The following is a 19,485-nucleotide window of genomic DNA, read 5'->3' on the forward strand; positions in this document are numbered from 1 at the left end:
CCCTCCCCTTCTGTTCCCTTCCCTTTTCCCTTTTCTGACAGGCTATTACTATGTAGCCAAGATTGATCTCAAAGTCCAGTTCCTCTGCCTTAGGCTTCCACTGATGCGATACCAGGTAAGCCCAGTTTCATTTTTCATATACTTAGCATTATTGTGATCTAAGAATCTTTGCCTGCCTAAAGTTGTAAATATTATCTCTTGTGTTTTCTTTCAGAAGTTTTATTATCTAAGTTCTTATGTTTAGATTTTTTAAATTTCATAATCAGAAACTGCAGTACATTTATCAAAACATGGTACATTTAACAACAATAACAACAACAAAATACAGGTTTTTAAAAATTAGGTTTTAAGTATTTATTTTTATTGTATGTATATGAGTGTTAAGCCTGCACGTGTGTAAGCGCAATACTCACGGAGGTCAGAAGAGGGTGTTCGATCCACAGGAACTGGAGTTACAGATGATCGTTAGCAGCCATGTGGGTGCTGGAATTCAAACCGGATCTTCTGCAAGAACAGCCAGTGTTCTTAAACACTGAGCCATCTCTCCAACCCACAAAATACAATTTTATAAACCCTTTCTAAGTTCATCTCTTGATAATGCTTCCAAAAGCTTCAACTTATAACATTGTATGGATTTCTCAGTTCCTCTTTCTCAAGGAGAAAATCACTTTTGGACTGTTTTCTTCACTTGTAGAAAAGGAGAGGTTTTTTGTCTGCTTTCATTTTATTTTTTTATTTAAGAATGTCACTTAGCCTTCTTTCCCTAACAGTGCTTAATACAACCATTTAATTAATGCTAATTAAAACATTTTATGATTTCTTTCAATGTAGCCTACAATATGCTAGTTACTGAAAATAATGATTCTGTAGGATTTAATCTGTGCTGTGGAAAGTCAGGGTGAACACAAGGAAAGAAGTGATTATAGTGTGATTTATCAAAGATGCTCCCGCAAGGGAAGAAAAATAATGTGATTAACAGCAAGCAGCCAGTGAGCGGGGCCCCTGGCATGGGCGTTAGTGTCCATATCATGGTTGTACTCAGTGAGTTATGTGTCATGTCATTTTTAAAAATGCGAATGGAGGAAAACGATTTTGCTTAGCATGTTCTCAGCTTGTTTTTCTTCTCTGGCTTGAGCTGATAGAGGTTGTAGATCAATCTGCCTGTAACACAGTGCTTCAGAGGGTGTTAGGTTTCTGATTCTCAGCAGGATAAATGGATCCATTATAGGCTGTCTTCCAGCAAGAGTACACCTTCAATGAACATGCAGCTTCTCGGAAGCCTCCGTTAGAGTGGCATCTACTCATTCCCTTTTCAGTTCTTTCTTAGTTTAACTCTTGGAGTCTAGGTAAAGAGTATTGCTTGTAGTCCCTTATGTGGCTGGTTCTAACATTAATTGGAATAACTTTCTTTAGGATAGAAGCTCTGGAATTGAATTGGACTCATGTCAAAATAAAAACTTTGCAAGTCTTCTGATGCCTCATACATTTAGCTTTATTAATTCATTTAAATGTATTAACCTAGCATATACCATGTGCCAGGAGCTATCCCAGTGAAATAAAAAGTCACTGTTGATACTCTAATAAAGTCAACATTGAAGTGGAATAGATGATACTGACCAGGCAATTAGAGGTATGGTAGGTAGATGAGGGAAGGCATATGGCTGATGGTTGATGAGTGACTACTGATATTTAGGTCAATACTTCAAACTTTATATAAGGAAACATTGAAAAGCAATTAAAATTTCTAAGCATAGAGATAATATAATACAATTTTAAGGATAATATTTCTCTGATACTCTTTAAACAACCTGATAAAAAGAATGGGTTAGGGAAGAAAAAAAATGCTGTTGATAATATTAATGTACATGAGATGTGGTGAGAGGTGGCTTGGACTAGCTGGGATACCAATAAGTACTTATAACCAAAATATACTTAGTAAGTAACATCGGTAACAGTGGAGTGATCACAGCTGTGAGATGAATGAGAAGTGGGCATGAAGGTAGACACTGAGGATTCTGGTTAGTACCACTGGTTGGCTAGGGAAAGATGCCATTCACTGAGATAGAAACACAGAAGGTGTAGCAGGATGATTAATTTGGGTAAGTTGAGTTTGAGATATCTATAATCTATAAAAGTGGATTTTTCTGGAAATGAGTTTAAAGAGATGGGACTCAGCAGAATGGCTGAGCTACAGATAAACTCAGAAAGCATTCAGGCTAAATTTGAAATCAAAGGCTTGGGAAAAGAAGAGATGACCCAAGAAATAGAGTAAGAACGGTGGCTTAATTAAGCCCTGAAGGATGTCATTCAGGAACTGGTAGAAAAGGAGCTTTTGACAAAGGTGACAGGAGAATGGCTCTGAGAAGTTGGAGAAAAAACTAGAATATTGTGTCTTAAAAGTAGAGAGATGATATTTTTCCAAGAAGCAACAGACACCTGTATCAAGTACCTCTGAGAATTCCTGAACAAAGGGAAAAGACTGACTACTGAATTAAATGATATTAAGTGTTGCTTTTAACAAGAATATTTTAGGTAGAATGGAGTCAGAATCCAGACTAGAGTGAATTAGTAGTCAGTGGCTCTAAGAGGAAAAAGACTGCCTATTATAATACTAAATGATTACGGGCAGTTTTGTTCATATTTTATAATGAGTAAAATTTTTCTTTGTCTTTAAATATTCATACCTGATGCAGTACATATTTTAATCCAGGGAAAAGGTTTCTTTCTTTGTTCTTAAATTTTCATGCTTGAAATGGCTTGGTGTTAATCAATCACCAGAAGAATGGGACATGCAAAAATGAAAGGAAAATGTGATGTCTACCACAGACCCACATTTAATATGCTAAACTCATAAGTTTACTTCCATAAATATTTATTTAGGCCATAAACCATAATCTAGACAACATTTTGGTAAAATGAAGCTTTAAGAATTGCCCAACATACAGTTTATTTGGAAAAGTAATGAATTTCTCTTCTATAGCACTCCATGAGAGGCTTTAACCTGCCCGGATTTCTAAACTGATATTCTAACAGAAGATGATTAAAGATATTCCTTCAACCATCAGAAAGCACATCTGAAAGCTCTGCACAAAAGACTCTGGCATTGGACTGGATCACTGAAGTGGAGACTGTAAATGGAAGAGAACAAAGGTGAGAGCATCATCATTAATCAAGGTGCTTTGTACATGACTGGCCATTGGACACACCATTCATATGCTCCTTCGCTCAGTTTCATGTGAGCAAATGCACGAGTTACATGAATAGGGTGCATCAGCATACTGGATATAAGATAGATTGTGTCCTACATTGAGAACTGATTTAAATGATTCCTTATGTGCTTGAAAATTTGATTAGAGAAATAAAGGGAATTAGCCAGGAAAGCAATATAATTTTCTGCTTTTTAAAAAAAGTCATAGTCTGGGTTTTAGCAAGGGAGAAATGTAGAAGATGGAGGTACTTTAAATGGGAAACCATGGTGGAAGGTTTAGACAGTGAGAGAGAGAGGAGAGATAAATAATACCTAGCTAGTTTTAAAAGACCAGAGGGAACCATATTAGTCCAACAACCTACTGACAAATTACACATATATTATCTCTACATGAGTCCATGTGTATAGCTAGAGGTTACATGGCAAGAAACGGTGCCAGAAAGGAGAAATCTTCCTTTGAGTTGTTGGCCAGGGTGGTCCAGGGGACTCCCAAAATTACTCAGGCTATTGACAGAGCCCTTGATGGCCTCCCAGAACTTGAAGGTAAGACCCTTCTGCCGAAGACAGAACATACTTCGGACACAAGATTTGGAGCAACAGCGCTCCAACTGACCTGCAACAACTTCCCCTGAAGGCTAGCTCTCATAGTTTTGGAGAGGACTATGAAGATGCCAAGGGAAAACATCAATGGATGATCCAACACCAGCTTCAAGACCAAATAACCACATCAATGGCCAGCACAACATACGCCATTGGTGCAGTAATGGCACTCTTATCTTGGGGGCAATCAACAGTTACCTAATTTGACTAAAGGCCCACTCAAAAGTAGGAAACTCAAGTGTGGTAAAGTAACTATAACCTAACATAAACTCAAATGTGATAATGTAAAAATAACATAGCTGGAGTGGCCCTAGATCTTAGACAAAACTCCAAGAGTGTGTCACACCGCTAGACTAATGTGATTTCTTACTATGTCCAAAATATGTATCCTTATAGTTTCAGACAAATATCCCAGTTACCATTCATCAAAGAAGCTCATTTTGTACCAATCAGAGACTATTACCAAGTACCACAACTGGTCACACATGGACATTGTCATTGAGTTGCCTAGACTTAAGTGAAAAATCTACAATGCAACCTCTATACCTGAGGTTCATGGAACACAGAACAGGGATAATGAATAGGACACTAATGAATCTCCCAGGTCTCAATTACCAAGCTTTCTCATGCACCCAAGGGCCAGGAACATAAAAGTTCACAAATAGCCAAAGTGTAGAGATGAAGAGTCTGCTGAATTCTGGTTCTTGGACAGGATCCCTTTATCAAACTTTTCCCACCCAAGGCTCAGGGACCATTGTGGAAGAGGGGGCAGAAAGGTTGTAAAGGCCAAGGAAGAGGTGCATGACCACAGGGAAACAGAATCCTACAGTTCCTGGGAACCTGCTCACTTGATTCTATGGCGATGGTGTCAGCATACAAAGGACCCATGCAAACTCAGGCAGAAAATAACCCGGCATAGAACTGGGAAAATGAACAGCAGACCTCAATCCTATCTGAAGGAATCTTGGCAACTGACTGCTGCTAGATGAAGAAGAGCTGATCTTCCTAAAACAAGGGATTCTAGATAGGCTGCGTAGACTTAGTGGACAGACTTGCACTGGGGAATGGCTGGGGACACTGACAACCCAGTGGACCTTAACAGGGATGACAGAGTATATGGTCTCCAGTGGGGGGGGCGCTGTGGGAGGGTGCCAGCGGGGCTGGGGCAATAAACATGATTAAAAGTTTTTGAGCTAATAAACATGATTAAAAGTTTTTTTAGTATGAAATACATGAAAAACTTAATAAAATTTTTAAAAAGTCATAGTCATTTTACCAATTGAGAAACCCTGTTAGAGTCATGTTATTTGGTGAGTAACTTATTTTTTTGATTTATTTATTTTAATTTTATGTGCATGAGTGCTTTGCCTCCATGTGTGTAGGTGCACTCACATCTTACAATGCCAACAGAAACCAGAATAGGGTATCGGATCCTGTGGAATTAGAGTTACAGAGGTTGTTTGCTGTTATGGGGGTACTGGGAACCCATCCCAGGTCCTCTGTTAAAGCAGCCAGTGTCTTTAGCTACTGAGCCATCTCTCCAGCCCATAAAGAAGAGTTCAATGTAATGAACAATAGTCCATTATTTATTTACCTTTTTTCCTCCTTTTTATCTAGTGACATAAAAGACTGATGAGTGATGTACCCTGTGGTCTATAGCATAGAGATAATGTGTCAGCCTTACAAAAATTAATCTCATGATTCTCATATTTGAAAAATATCTCCTGGAAAGACAATCACAATGGCTTATCTTGGGTGAATGCCATCCCTTCATATTTTTAGAGTGATAATTGTATTTAAAACTTCCTTTTCTACATATCCTTTGGAATGCTTCTTATCATTTGAATATTTTCAAATGTGTATAATGATACTCTCTATGCTGTTCATCAGGCAAAGATAGTAATCCATTTATGACATCATCACTAAATATAGCCTAATATTAAATGAAGTATAAAGCCAACAGTTCTCAATTTGATAGACAGTGCTGCTGGAACTTTCAGTGAATTGGCATTTTTACTTATAAGCTATTTGTAGAAAATATGAAATTATGACTATGACCTTAAATGGTTTCTTACCAAGTTACCTTGTGTGTAATATGGCACAATTAATTGTAACAAAATTATACAAAGTACAGGTCTCAGACTATAATTTCAACATAATTTTAAAAAGTCATGTGATCTTTCTGCTTTTGTTTATCATCTTATATGAGATATTGTTACATGCTCCAAAAATGTTAGCAATGATATTCCAGCTCCCTTTAAGGTAGAAATATGGAAAGCCTTATTTTATGACTTCATTTTCATTTATTTTATGTATTTATTCTGGTAGGTAGTCATTGAATATTTATTAAGTAGCTTTTTTTTCTTTAAGTCATTGTGTCAAATGTTTTTGTTTCCACAAATAAACACTTTCCTGGTTTTTAAGTTACCTCTTGATTTTTACTTTTTTTTACTTTGTTTTTCAGCTAGCCTTAGCCTCTGCTTTCATATGACTTTTCCATCACTTTTTCTCACTCAACTTTCACAGGTGATTATATCTACTTTGATCTTCCTTTGGAAAAAGGAATTCATGACATGATAAATGAGGCTTGAGTTTTGAAATCCTGCAGTGTTTGGAATTGGGGGTAGGTCCATTGTTAGGTGAATGATTTGCTACCTATTTCTCCGTCTGTATAGTGCAAAAGGCCTCTCACAGGATGACTGTGAAGATTAAACACATTCCTGCCCCATCTTGTACTCTTCTGACATGGTATTCATCACATAATCTTATCATTCTTGCTTCATTGTTAATCTATGTCAAAATTCATTCCCAGGTGCTATGACAGTAGGAAAATTCGTATTTTTGACTATTGAATTCCTAATAGTTCCATTCCTCAACAAAGTACATACCTAATGTTTATTAAATTGAGGATGATAAATATTTACAGAGTTACTACCTCTCAGGAGCTTATGAGGGGCTCTAAAATTAATTATAGCAATATTAATTCATTTTAAATAAATGTAAGCAAATCATGCCAGGTGAGGCTAGGTTATGGAGTCATGCGAATGCTGAATCTGGTAGCTGCTAGATGTGGTATGACTTGAGGTTCTTCTTCAACAAACTAGTCTTAGTGCATAAACTATTTGAACCCCACAGAAGTGTGCTGCTCTACATAGCTTGATATTTGAGCTGATTTAAAACAAAGACATGCAGCTTATGAGATGTGCTCTAGTTTACTTTTCGTTGTTGTGTTAAAACTTTGATCAAAACCAAGTGGAAGAGGAAAGGGTTTATTTCATCTTAGAGCTTACAATACAGTCTACTGTTGAGGGAAGTCAACGCATGAGCTCAAACAGGAACCTGGAATAGGAGCTCAAGCAGAGACCATGGAGGAACACTGTGTATTGGCTTACTCAGCTTTACCTTTCTTCTGAAGCCCAGGCCCACCTGCTAAGGGTTGCCATTGCCCACAGTGAACTGTGCACTTATACGTCAATTAACAATAAGGAAAATGCCTCACAAACATAGCCCCAGGCCGATTTGATGGGAAAAAAAAATTGATTGGGGTTCCCTCTTCCCTGTTGTGTCTAGCTTGTGTCAAGTTAACAGTTTGACAAAACTAATTGGCGTAGATGGGGAAGTTCGACAGGAAGGGTAGGGCATATAGCTATGGATGTTTAAATTTTTTAATTCAAAGGTAATTCTGACATGTATGAAGACCCTAAAACTTGGAAAGGTACTCGCTTTGAAGGAAGATGTTTGGGAATTTGATGTAGCCTAGTTGGATTTGGTGTGTGCAGGTGGAGAGATGTTCATTTGGAAAACTAAGGTATGACTAAGGGTTTGTTTGAACTTTACTTGATGGAAAACTAAAGATACTTTTGCATTAAAATACAATAAAGACTGGTAAACATGAAATACAGGGTGAGGATGCTTATGCTTAGCCACAGTTGTGTGAAGAGATGTTTATCTTGGATGGTGAGACTCTGGCTCCAGAAAGAAATCAGTCAAGGGAAGACAAACACACCACAATTTTTAACTTAGCCAGGCAAGCAGAGCTTTTCCTAGTCTCATGTCAAATCAATTATTTTATAAATCACATTACAATTTCTTTTAGTTGCATTTACACTAACATTTTGTGCATGTGTACTTGTGTTGGTGTGCATGCTACAGCATACTTATACACTTGTGTATACTTGTGGGAGTCAATGCTCTCTTTCCACGATGTGGTTTTAGAGTTCCAACTCAAGCCATCAGGCTTCTTGGCAGCAGGTGCCTCTCCTTGCTGAGCCATCTTGCAGGCCCATGTTAAATAAATTTTTAATGATGGAAGCTTTGGAGTTAATCATCTCTAGACTTAATTATTCAGAGAAGGACAAATCTTGCTCTGAAAGTCTAATGTAATGGAGGTATAGAATTCAGGGAAGGATGAATGAGCTTACTGATGCATGGTGATTGTCCTTGTAGCTATCTTGTGAATGAATTGCACTTTGTACCCTTCTACAGTCCTTTTCAGGGTCATTTCTTTTAATGAATTATTTTATCTATTTTCATATATTTTCTTAATTGGCAGATGATAAGTATTATTAATAGACAGACTCATAAAGTCTTTACAAAATGACTGTTTCTTCATTTCAATAGCAACAGAAATTTATTGGTCAACTGTTTGTATTGCTTGATTTCTATTTTTTATACCTTTGCCGAAATGTTTCCTCTCATTTCAAGTGGCTCTGGGAAGATTGAGCTCCTCAAAATACTGCATTTTTTGAGCTATTAGGGAGCAAAGTTACCTAGGGCACAGCGAATCACTTTTCTGAAAGTGGATACCTGGTGAAGTGAACTAAGGACAGATCATGGTTGTATGTAAGTTTTCCAGTCATGGAGTCCTAAAATGACTCTGTTAGTCCTGATTTCTGTGTTGTAGGGCTCCTTCCACAGCAGAACTTCTCCAGGTGTGGTTTTCAGGTTTTCTTTCAATTTTACAAACTATTTCACTCATATACTTCTAGAAGATTATCTCAATTAGAAGTTTAAAAATTGCTTCAGTAGTAAAAGTCAAATATTACTAATATGCTTTTGTTAAAGACTTCAATATTGAAAAAAATAATTTTTTTTTCTCTTAAAGAAGCATCAAACAATTTATCTTTACAAAAAGATAGTTCTTTCCAGTTGACCACGTCTGGATTTTCACCCAAATACATATTGGATGGTTCAGTAACAAAGTCTCAAAGCTTGAAAAGTAACATGGTTCCCTAGTTATAAATGGAGGCTCTTGAGCTTATATGTTGGAACTAAAATCCTAGGTCTGCCATGAGCAGCATTGGAGGAGGAGGGCTAGTTTCTAAATCTCTCTAGTTATTTATGTACAAATTAAGAAGGCAATTGTTGCTGTGTGCTTGGAAGAGGGCCTAGCTCACAGTAAAACTCAACAGAAAGATCATGCTTAAGCTACTCCTATCAAAACCCAATTTTAAATTTCCTATATTTAGATATTAGTTCATACATATTTATGTGTTCACTTCTGAGCCTTGTAAGCACTCTTTCTCTCCATGTCTATCCTGTAACAACACCAGGATTTGCTGTTATGCTCATGTTGTGTAATTTTGATACCCATGTAGAGACCTGATATCACTTGGAAGAATCCAAGCTTGCTACCCATTTTTTGATAACTTCAAGGCATCATGGCTTTAAATGTTCATAAACTTATATAATGATGCCTCCTTTATTTAATGGCATTTCAGAACATATTTTTCCAGGTAGGATACATTTGAGGACCAACTAAGGCATGGTTCTTGGTTCATCTGCAAATGAGAATCACCCAGAGAGCTTTCAAACACTGAGTCCAGATCACCACAGTAACAATATCAGACTTCTTCGAGACAGAGCTGGGTATCAGTATTTTCTCAAGCATCCAAGTGATTCTAATGTGCATACAGTACTGAATCACTACTTCTTGAACTCTGATAAACCAAGAGATCAGAAGGTCTGAAGTGCACAAAAGGTGTCTTTTTTTCCTAATTAACTGTATATAATTTTCAAATAGAAGGTTTTTGAATTTTGGCTGAATAGTTTGATTAAACTTTGCTTGTAACATCAAAGATCATCACAAAGATCAGTTCAAGGAAAAGGTTGTTCTATGTCTGTCTCTGAACCTTCATTATTGAGTTATAAAGAAAATATCTCTCTCTCTCTCTCTCTCTCTCTCTCTCTCTCTCTCTCTCCCCTCTACTGAGAATATAAAGAAGTAGAAGTGAGTACTTGAGAATTTACCATAGGTAGTTTGGGTCTTCATATCCAGGTGAACACCTCTAGGTTTTAAGAGGTAAGGATGTGTATGTTTTCTGATTCTATTTTTACTACACGGTTGATAAAAAGTACAGATCAAAACTGAAATTCTAACGATTTCATCTGTGTTAGTTAACTTTCTGTTGCTGTGGTAAGACCCTGACCCAAATCAACCTAGTGAGGAAAGAGCTTTCTTGGCTTATACATCCTTATCTCAGTTCACCCTTGATGGAACCAGGACAGGAACTAATGGCAGGAACCTGGAGGAATGGACTGAAGCAAAGACCATGGAAAAACACTGATTACCTGCTTGCTCCTCTGACTTGTGCTCAGCCTGCTTTCTTATATAACCCAGGACCATCTGCCCAAGGGTGGTACCATTCTACAGTGGGCTGGAACCTCCCACATCACTTGACAATCAAAAAAATGTTTCACAGACATGACCACAGACCAATTTGATAGAGAAAATCCCTCAAATGAATTTCCCTCTTTCCAGGTATGTCAAGTTGACAAACAAAGCTATCCAATCCATCACCCCATGTAAACTTCTATGACCTTAAAATCCATAAGGGATTTGATTTCTAATTAGAGAGAACTGACTACTATATATATAAAATTTGTGTCTGTCATACACCATTTTACACTATTTTTGCCTTGATACATACAATAGTTTTAAAGACTTAACTGCTCATCAACTTCGCAGATGTTTGACTACAGGTATCATTTCACTACCAAATTTTCTCTGAGATAAACATGGGCAGTTCTGTATACAACGTGGTTTCTTGAGCATGGAATATACTATTTTTATTATGCATACCAACTGTCATTACACAATGTCCACTGTTCTTAGTGCTTAGGGCACACTAAAGTTTTTTTTTTTTTTTCTTCACAGCAACCCTATTGAGAGAAGCTCACTTTACACATGAGGAAATGGAGATATGTCTTTACAAACCTTCTCTAGATCACAAAACCACTAATGGTGGATCTTACATTAAAACTCTGGGAAGTCTGTATTTACAACTATCCCATAACATCTCATAAAGATTTATATTCTATGAACCAGTATTTATTTGTATCTGCAAAACCTAACCCAAACTGCAAATCCAAAGTTATTTGTGAGGGAAAGGAATTGTATCTTAAAATAATTTAAAAAGAGCATTTTTGTTTTTTTTTGCTGCCATATAGAGCAAGATTTGTATGGTTTTATTCTCCTAAAATATTTTTGAACACTTTTCTATTATTAGGTACCTTGAAACTATGAATTAAATAGAAAACCCACAAAGCCTTACATGATCTATGATATGATGTCATGGCTACGCTATTTTGAATCCTTTAGCAAATGGTTGAAACCACTTACATGATAAAAATTTTATTTTGATCTGGTTTCTGTGTGTCATCTTTAAAAGGCAATGTTTCAGAAAGTGGCGTCTAATGCGAGAGTCTCATTGTTCATCATACCTGCGGGCCAATCTTGTCTTTAATGCCTTAGGTATTCAAAGGCAATGAGGCAGGATAAATGTCTATCAGTCCCAGGACGTCTGAAGTTACAGTCAGGGGAAATCAAAGCTCAGAGGTACATTGTGCCTATAAGATTGTGCACTGCTGGATGTGGGCAGCTGGCCAATGCTGAACACTGCCAGAGAAGTTCAATTTTATTTTAATCATCTGTTTTTATGCCAAGGCCAAAGCAGCATTCATACCAGCTTCAACTATCCCATTGGTTACAACAATTTGTACTCCAAATCTCTCAATGCAGGGAGACTGAATTTACATATTAGCAGAGCAGAAAAATATATTTGTTCTTTTCATCTTTTGAAGGTGGGGCAGAGAGATAATCATGGAGGCAAGCCCTTCAGTGCCAAAACATACCAGCTGAGAGTGTTAATATTTGAATCATGAGCTCAAAATACAGCAAAGCAATGTGGTATTGGGGAATCAGTAGTTTAAAGGCAAAGACATTTTATAAAGATGCATGTTGTTTTATGAAGATAATTTTCTTTGTATCTAATCTGCACTCTGAAGGCCAGAGCACACAGATTTGCCATACAGTTATCTTAGATAATAAACAAAGGTGTTCAGTAAAAATAGGGGTTAAGATTATCCAGTCTATTATTTTGATGGGATTAATCTGTCAAGTTCCTCTACAGACTTTCAGATTTTTCTTCTAATGAATTTTCAAGATATGAATAACTGTTCCTGTGCACATTACCAAGTATAATTAAATAAACAGAAACATGGCCATTCATAGAATATTTAAGAGAATAAATATGTACATTGACATTCAATCTGATCCCACCCATCTTTTATATAAATCTTGTTTTTTTCTTTTCCTACTGGGATATTTTACGACATGTCATATGTATGGTTCAGATTATTTCATCTAAAGTCATCTTGATCTCCACTTTACATGGACTGTTGCTCATAAGGTCTTCTGATTTTTTTTTAACCCAGAAATCTTAGCATGAGTTTTAGTCAGATTTTATTGTCATTGTTGTAACAAAATATTTGGTGGAAAATTGTTAAAAGAAGAATAATAACTTAATTTGACTCATAGTTTAAGAGGTTGCAGTTCATAATCTTTGGCTCCAGGAGCTTATGGAGGAGGAAGTTGTTCATTTCATGGAGAACAAGAAGCAGAGAGCATTGAGATCAGATATAACTCTCAATGGCACAATCCTAGTGCCACCATCTGCTGGGGCCAAACTTTCAATACTTGAGTCTGTTGGGGACATTTCGTGTTTCACACCAAACAATGTAATGCCATGCTCTCTTTGATTTCTTTTGAAACTAATCAACTATAATTTAAAGGTATATCTATAGCTAATGAAAATTAAGGAGTATTGAATCTAATCCATATTGTTAATGGCTGAGTTGTCTCTGTGGTTTTTGAATTCTCAACATTATTCCAGAAATGTGGTTCTCTGACTTTGCCTGGACACTTTACAGGTGGGAGACTTACTGCTTCAAAAATGTTATCTAATTTTATATTGCTTAGTATTAACACACGCATGCATGCACACACACACGCACATACACACACACATAAACACCTTAAAATAAATAATTGGTTCCAACTGGTCCTAATTATCTTGGCAAAAACATAGTTTAAATAAAAACATCCTCTACCTAACAACTTTTCAGATTTTTGAAAACAACTATCATCTCTCCGTATTCCCACATTTATTTTCTTTCCCTAGGATAGAAAATGGGAAGGACTCTTTATGGAAAAGTTTTGTGAACATTTTATATAAACATTTATCCTTGTGCCATGCTCTGTGTTCAATTTTTCCATGTGCTGTAGAAATCGAAACACACAGATTGCTCTTTAACCTGATGCCTAGGTGAGTCAGGTAAGGCCAGAAGACAGCCTCGAGATATTAGCACTTGCAGGACCGGCCTCCACTGAAGAGCAGTCAGAAGCAAAGCCACTCACTTCCCAAGGTGATGCACAACCTTTCCCCAAGGGAGCATGAGGTATAAAGGTTCTAACAATTTCTGTCCAAAGGGGGTTGTGGATGAATATTGATAGAAGCTGTAAATTGCAGGAGAGCCATAAACTTCCTTAAAGGAAGCCATAAGGACATAAATTCCTAAAGGTAGCCAAATGGTAGAATTGGCGGCTTGGCAATTGCTCAAGCCTTATCAACTGATCACTCACTGGACTGAGAAAGACTTTTTATAGAGTCAGTCTAACTCCTTTCCTGTCGTAAGATAACTTGCTTGCTCATCCTGAGAAAATAACCTCAGGAAGAGGACCCTCAACTACCCCTAGGACACTGGCACCTGACACCAAGCAAATTCCTGCAGCTGCTTTCGTCTAACAACTATGGCCTCCATTATTTCCCAGTGAATTGGCCAAGGATTTGTTTCACTTTTCTTTTACCCAGCACTGATTATTCCCTCTATTTTCACTAATGCTTTTCCTCAATAAATATCTTATAGCTCAAACTTAATATTGCCGTGTGCTTGCTTCCAGGGAACCTAAGGTGATAATACATTTTTAACTCATATTAATACAGAAAGTTTTGAGTTCAGGTCAGGATTCTAATTTATCTATACTAAAGGCAATCCCAAAATACTGAACCCCAAATCTTTAATAACTGTTGGTATTGTTCTGGATATAATTTTCACAACCCTTATACTGCATGACTGCTGCCAATTACTTCCTAACATTTTAGAGAAAATGGATTGGCACATTATTGTTTTGCTGACTTCATTATCTTTCTAAAGGTTCATTTTAGCTAGGCATAGTGGTTTATACCTACAATCCTAGCATATGACATGCAAACGAAAGATCTCTAGTTTGAACCCAGCTGAGAACTACCTAGGCCAATCTGAGCTATAGAGTGAATTCTGGCCAGGCTGACCTACACACAGTGATGCCCTTGCACAGAAACAAACAATAGCAACGACAACAAAAAACAAACAAGCAAAAAGGAGAGGAGAATATTAAACCTTAAAGCCGAATCACTCAGTTTATCATAAGAGCCTTTGGAGCTGGGTACAGTGGTGAATGTCTATAATCCCTGTTCCTTAGCAAGTAGGAATCATAGGCAGTAGGATAATTATGAGTTTGAGGCTAGGTTAGGGTGCAAACTAAGCAAAAAAAATCATTTTTTTCTATTTTCATATGGCTAGAGTAACACTAATGTTATAACCTCATGTCATTTTAGTTTCAATGGTAAATATATGCAGAAAAGAGCAGAAGGTTTAAGGCTATGGTTATTACTTGGGCACACTCTTATTTGCCATCAGGACCATAGATTAGAATGCTGTTGTCTCCACTGAAGCTTTTCCAGCTGCTAACTCTACCCTTTTGCATAAAGGTGACTTGTTTTCCTAGGTTAACATCACATGCTAACTTTTACTTTGTGAAGGAGTGCATTACACCCTTTCTCTTACAGAATATAGTCTTTTATATCTGGCATAATTCCCTCACATCATCTTTGTAGGATTAATGGATATTATATGGATATTGATTTTAACTGTTGTATATTAGCCCTTGTTACCATTCTATTGTAGGTGGAAAAATTTTTAGCTGTTTGAGTCATAAAAAATATTTCCTTTAATAATTTTTATATTTTGTCACATTTCACATGGTTGGTATTGGATGTATATGTAAAAATTCAATTTTTTTTTTACCATGGCATATATCCATACTATTCTTGATTGACAGATTGTCCCCGACCGCTTTCCGTCTCGCCGGCAAGAACGACGCGGGAGGACAAGTCAGGATCCTTCTGCAGCAGTTTATTGTATGCGCATCTTACACTCTTAGAAGCTTAAAGACCGAAGACGCCGAGAAGCAGGAGAACCATGGCATATATCCATACTATTCTTGATTGACAGATATTACCAGTTTTCCAAAGAAATTGTGCAGAAATGAACTTCTCTTTAAATGTGGCAGTTCCAGTCTCCAGTTAACATGAGTCAACGTCCAGCTTTCCCACTGTAGTCATTGTGGTGGTGGTGAGTCAGTGCTTTCTCTTTTGTAGTCAATTTTCCCCTGCCTTTTATTAAATGAAATAGAGCACGTAGCCATTTAAACTTCATTTATTGATTTTTTTTTACAAATGTCTTTAGTCATTTCTTTTATTGAAAACTGAGTTACTTGATTTCACTTGTTGATTAACAGCATTTTCTTTTTCTATACCATGGATAAGAGATTTGTTGGTTCTGTATACTAAAAATATATTATTCTCTATGGCCTGCTTTGTAACTTTTAAATATGTTTTCTGGGACTTCAGAGTTTGCTCAGTGGTTAAGAGCACTAGCTGCTCTTGCAGAAGACCCAGATATGATTCCTAGCACCCACATGGTGGTTAACAACTGTTCCGGTAACTCCAGTTCCAGGGGAAGCCCATGTTCTTTTCTGACCTCCGCTGGTCTTGCACAACATGGGTGCACTTACACAAATGCAAGCAATACACTCATACACATAAAATAAAAATAAAATGTTAAAAATGTTTTCTGAAACATAAGAGATTATAAAAATATTTCAAAAGTTCAATTGCTAACTTTTTCCTTTATGGTTAGTGTTTCCTATATCCTGGCAAAAACAATCATAGCCTATCCCCACAGAAGATATTTTCCTATATTGTTCTCATGAGAATTTAATGTATTAGTATCCACCTATATATACATATATATGCATATAGGTAATGTATATGAAATTGACAGTGGTATATGATTTAAAGTAAAGGATCAATATTTTTGTGTTTAGATATAGAATTTGGTGAATTGATAAATTTTTTCCTTCATCAATTTGCAGTGCAAACTTCTCAGAGTTTGATGCTTTTTCCTGAATAATAGCCAGCTATTGAATCTTATCAAACACTTTTAATTTCTAATGAACTGGTCATTTTTATAGCTTTCCTCTTGTTTTGTTCGTGATTAATTCTGTTGGATGATTTTAATGTAAGCTCATCGTGCATCACTTACATGAATATATTCCTGATGTATTGTGCTCTTGGTAGACCACTTCACTCATATGCCTCTTCATCTTCCTTTCATGGTGTGCCTCGATTCATGAGTGATATATGTCTGTGGCTCGTTTTTTCCCCATATAGTGTTCTTGTAGGGCTTTGGCATGAATTTTACTGGCTTCATACTATGAACTAGCCGTGTTCTTACCAGCCTACTCTCTGAAAGAAGTCATATAGTCGTGTTTTATTTCTACATTAAATGTATGTGAAGGAAAACCCGACCTCAAAGCTCAGGGATTTTTTCTATGGGAAAATTTAAATTTATCACCAAATTCCTTAATAAATATAACTTTGCTGACATTTCTATCTTCATGACAATTTTTATATATTCTTAAATTTATTATATTGGTATGCATTGTAGTAATCACTCCTTCTTACTTCCTAATTTTGGTTATATACATTAACTTTTCATGTAGGGCTAAAATTCAAAACCTCAGTCTTTTAAATAAATATTTTATTTTTATGTTATATGTATGAGCATATTGCCTACATGGATGTAAGTGCACCTACGTCATGCAATGCCCACAGAGGTTAGAAGAGGGCATTGGATCTTTTGGGACTAGAGTTATGGAAAGTTGTTACCTATCATGTGGGTCCTGGGAATCATACCTAGGTCCTCTGCAAAAGCAGCCAGTGCTCTTAACTGCTGAGCCATCTCCCCATCTCCTCAATTAGTCTTTTCAACAATTCTTTTAGGGCTGGAGAGACGGCTCGGTTGTTAAGAGCACTGACTACTCTTGCAGAGGACCTGGGCTCCATTCCCAGCACCCACATGGTGATTAACAACCATCTGTACCTCCAGTTCCAGGGGATCTGATGCCTTCTTCTGACTTCTGCAGCCATTGCATGACATGGATGCACTTACACATGCAGGCAATACACTCATACACATAAAATAAAAATAATAAATGAAATTAAAAAAGAATTATTTAAAATATATTTCTTTTAACTTAGGTATTTCTAGAATTTCTCCTTCCCATAAGAAGGATCCAGGGCTTTTTTAGCCCAAAGTTCCAAATTCTTCCACATTCCTCTACAAAAATGATTCCAAATCCTTGAAAGCCACAGTCATAGTTTTCATCCAGAAAGCCTTGCAGAGCCAATGTCTGTCTTATTTCCCTTAACTTCTGCTCTGATAAAATACTCTCACAAAAGCATTTTAAGAGGGAAAGGGTTTATTAATTTTGCTTTATAGTTCCAAGTTTTAGCCCATCCTAGTAAGGAAGTCCCAGCAACAGGCACTTTGATGGAATTGATCATACAACATCCATAATAAGGAAGAGAGTAGAGTGAATTCATACATGCTTATGTTTAGCTTGCTTTCTACACTCTTACATGGTTCAGGATCCCTGCCTAGGCAATGATGCCACCTAGAGTGGGTCCCACTTCACTCAGCTTAATGGAGATATTCCCCCACAGACATGACCATAGACCAAGCTCATCTAAGTAATCGTGCTTTCTAGGTGATTCTGGACTGTGCTGAGTTGACAATTAAAACTATCATAAGGAGAGAGAGCCTCACCCCAGGTTTAGGATCCAGAAAGGGGTGCTTTTAAATACCTTGAGATACTGCTGTCTAATTCTTTGATTTAAGTATAAGCAATCAGAGCTGGTCCTGCTTTCTAGAATCATTCACCTACCACTCTGTTTGCTGGATGGAGACAAATAGTAACAGAAAGAAAGATTTACAAATACAGTGGGGACAAAGTTATAAGCAGGACTGATATCAAGAAAAAGGGTTAAGATTGGAAGGCAAATTGAAATTTGTCTGCAAAATAATACCCCCAATTCTATTTTAAATAAGATATCTACATCAAGCTGGGCATAGTGGTATATATGTGACTTGTGATCTCAGTTCTTGGAAGGATGAATCAGTAGAATCAAGAATTGATGATAAATCTGTTATAAAGTGAGTTTAAGGCTAACCTGGGCTATATAACACACTGTTCCAAAAAAATCAACAACATAAAAATATGTATCATATATCAATATCAATGGAAAGTTATATTCATACAGGCTTATGTGGTTAAAATCAACATGAACAGGGTGATAATTGTTAACCAAAACTGGAAGAAAGAGAAATAATACACAGGCAAAGTGAGTTGGAGGTCCTGGGAAAACTGGCATATTAGCTGAATTTTGGAGATTTGTGTAGAGCAGAGAGATTAATTTTGATACAGCATTTAGTTACTTTATTAACTGTACTCAAGGCGCTGAGTATGAAAAAAGCATGGGAAAAAAGTATGAGAAATCCTAAGCAAGTGATGAAGGTCTGTTTCGGTTTGTTATGATATATAAAGGATGAGACAAAAATAATATACACATAATCTTAAAATGTCTATGGTCATAGTTTAGTGAACTAGTTTAAGGAACAAAATATATAGTCAAAGTTTATCTGAGAATATTTATTTTTTAACCCAAGCCTTACCTACATACCACATGATAATTAAAAGTACCAGAATGGTGGAACCAACCTTACTAGATGTTCAACAGCTATAGTTTGAAGCCTAATTTTGTCAGAGTCTTAAAGCACAGTTGTTACCCTTTGCCTTCCAAGGTTGACTAAGTTCCTAGGGACTATGAAACATCTCTCAAAATGTCCTGTAACTATGTTCTCTTGTTCAGGGAGGACATGGAGACCTCACCAGATGGACTTGAATCAGTATCCAGTCTACAAAGAAGAGGGTCAACTCAGAGGAAACATCTCATTCATGCTTCCAAGTGAAGCCAGACATGGTTGAGCAGGACCTTTGACTTATCTTCACACAGATGGAACTGGTAAAAGAAAGGAGCCAGGAGCTCCTCCCAAGCCCATGTGACAAAGTATAAAAATAAATTAATTTATTTGGGCCAATTGTATGGTTGTAAACACCCAAAGGGAAAGTGTAACCAAAGAGTAAAGTCATCAGTATATTTCTTTAAGAGTTC

Source organism: Nannospalax galili, unplaced genomic scaffold, assembly GCF_000622305.1.
Source record: "Nannospalax galili isolate Female #2095 unplaced genomic scaffold, S.galili_v1.0 scaffold253, whole genome shotgun sequence".
Taxonomy (NCBI): domain Eukaryota; kingdom Metazoa; phylum Chordata; class Mammalia; order Rodentia; family Spalacidae; genus Nannospalax; species Nannospalax galili.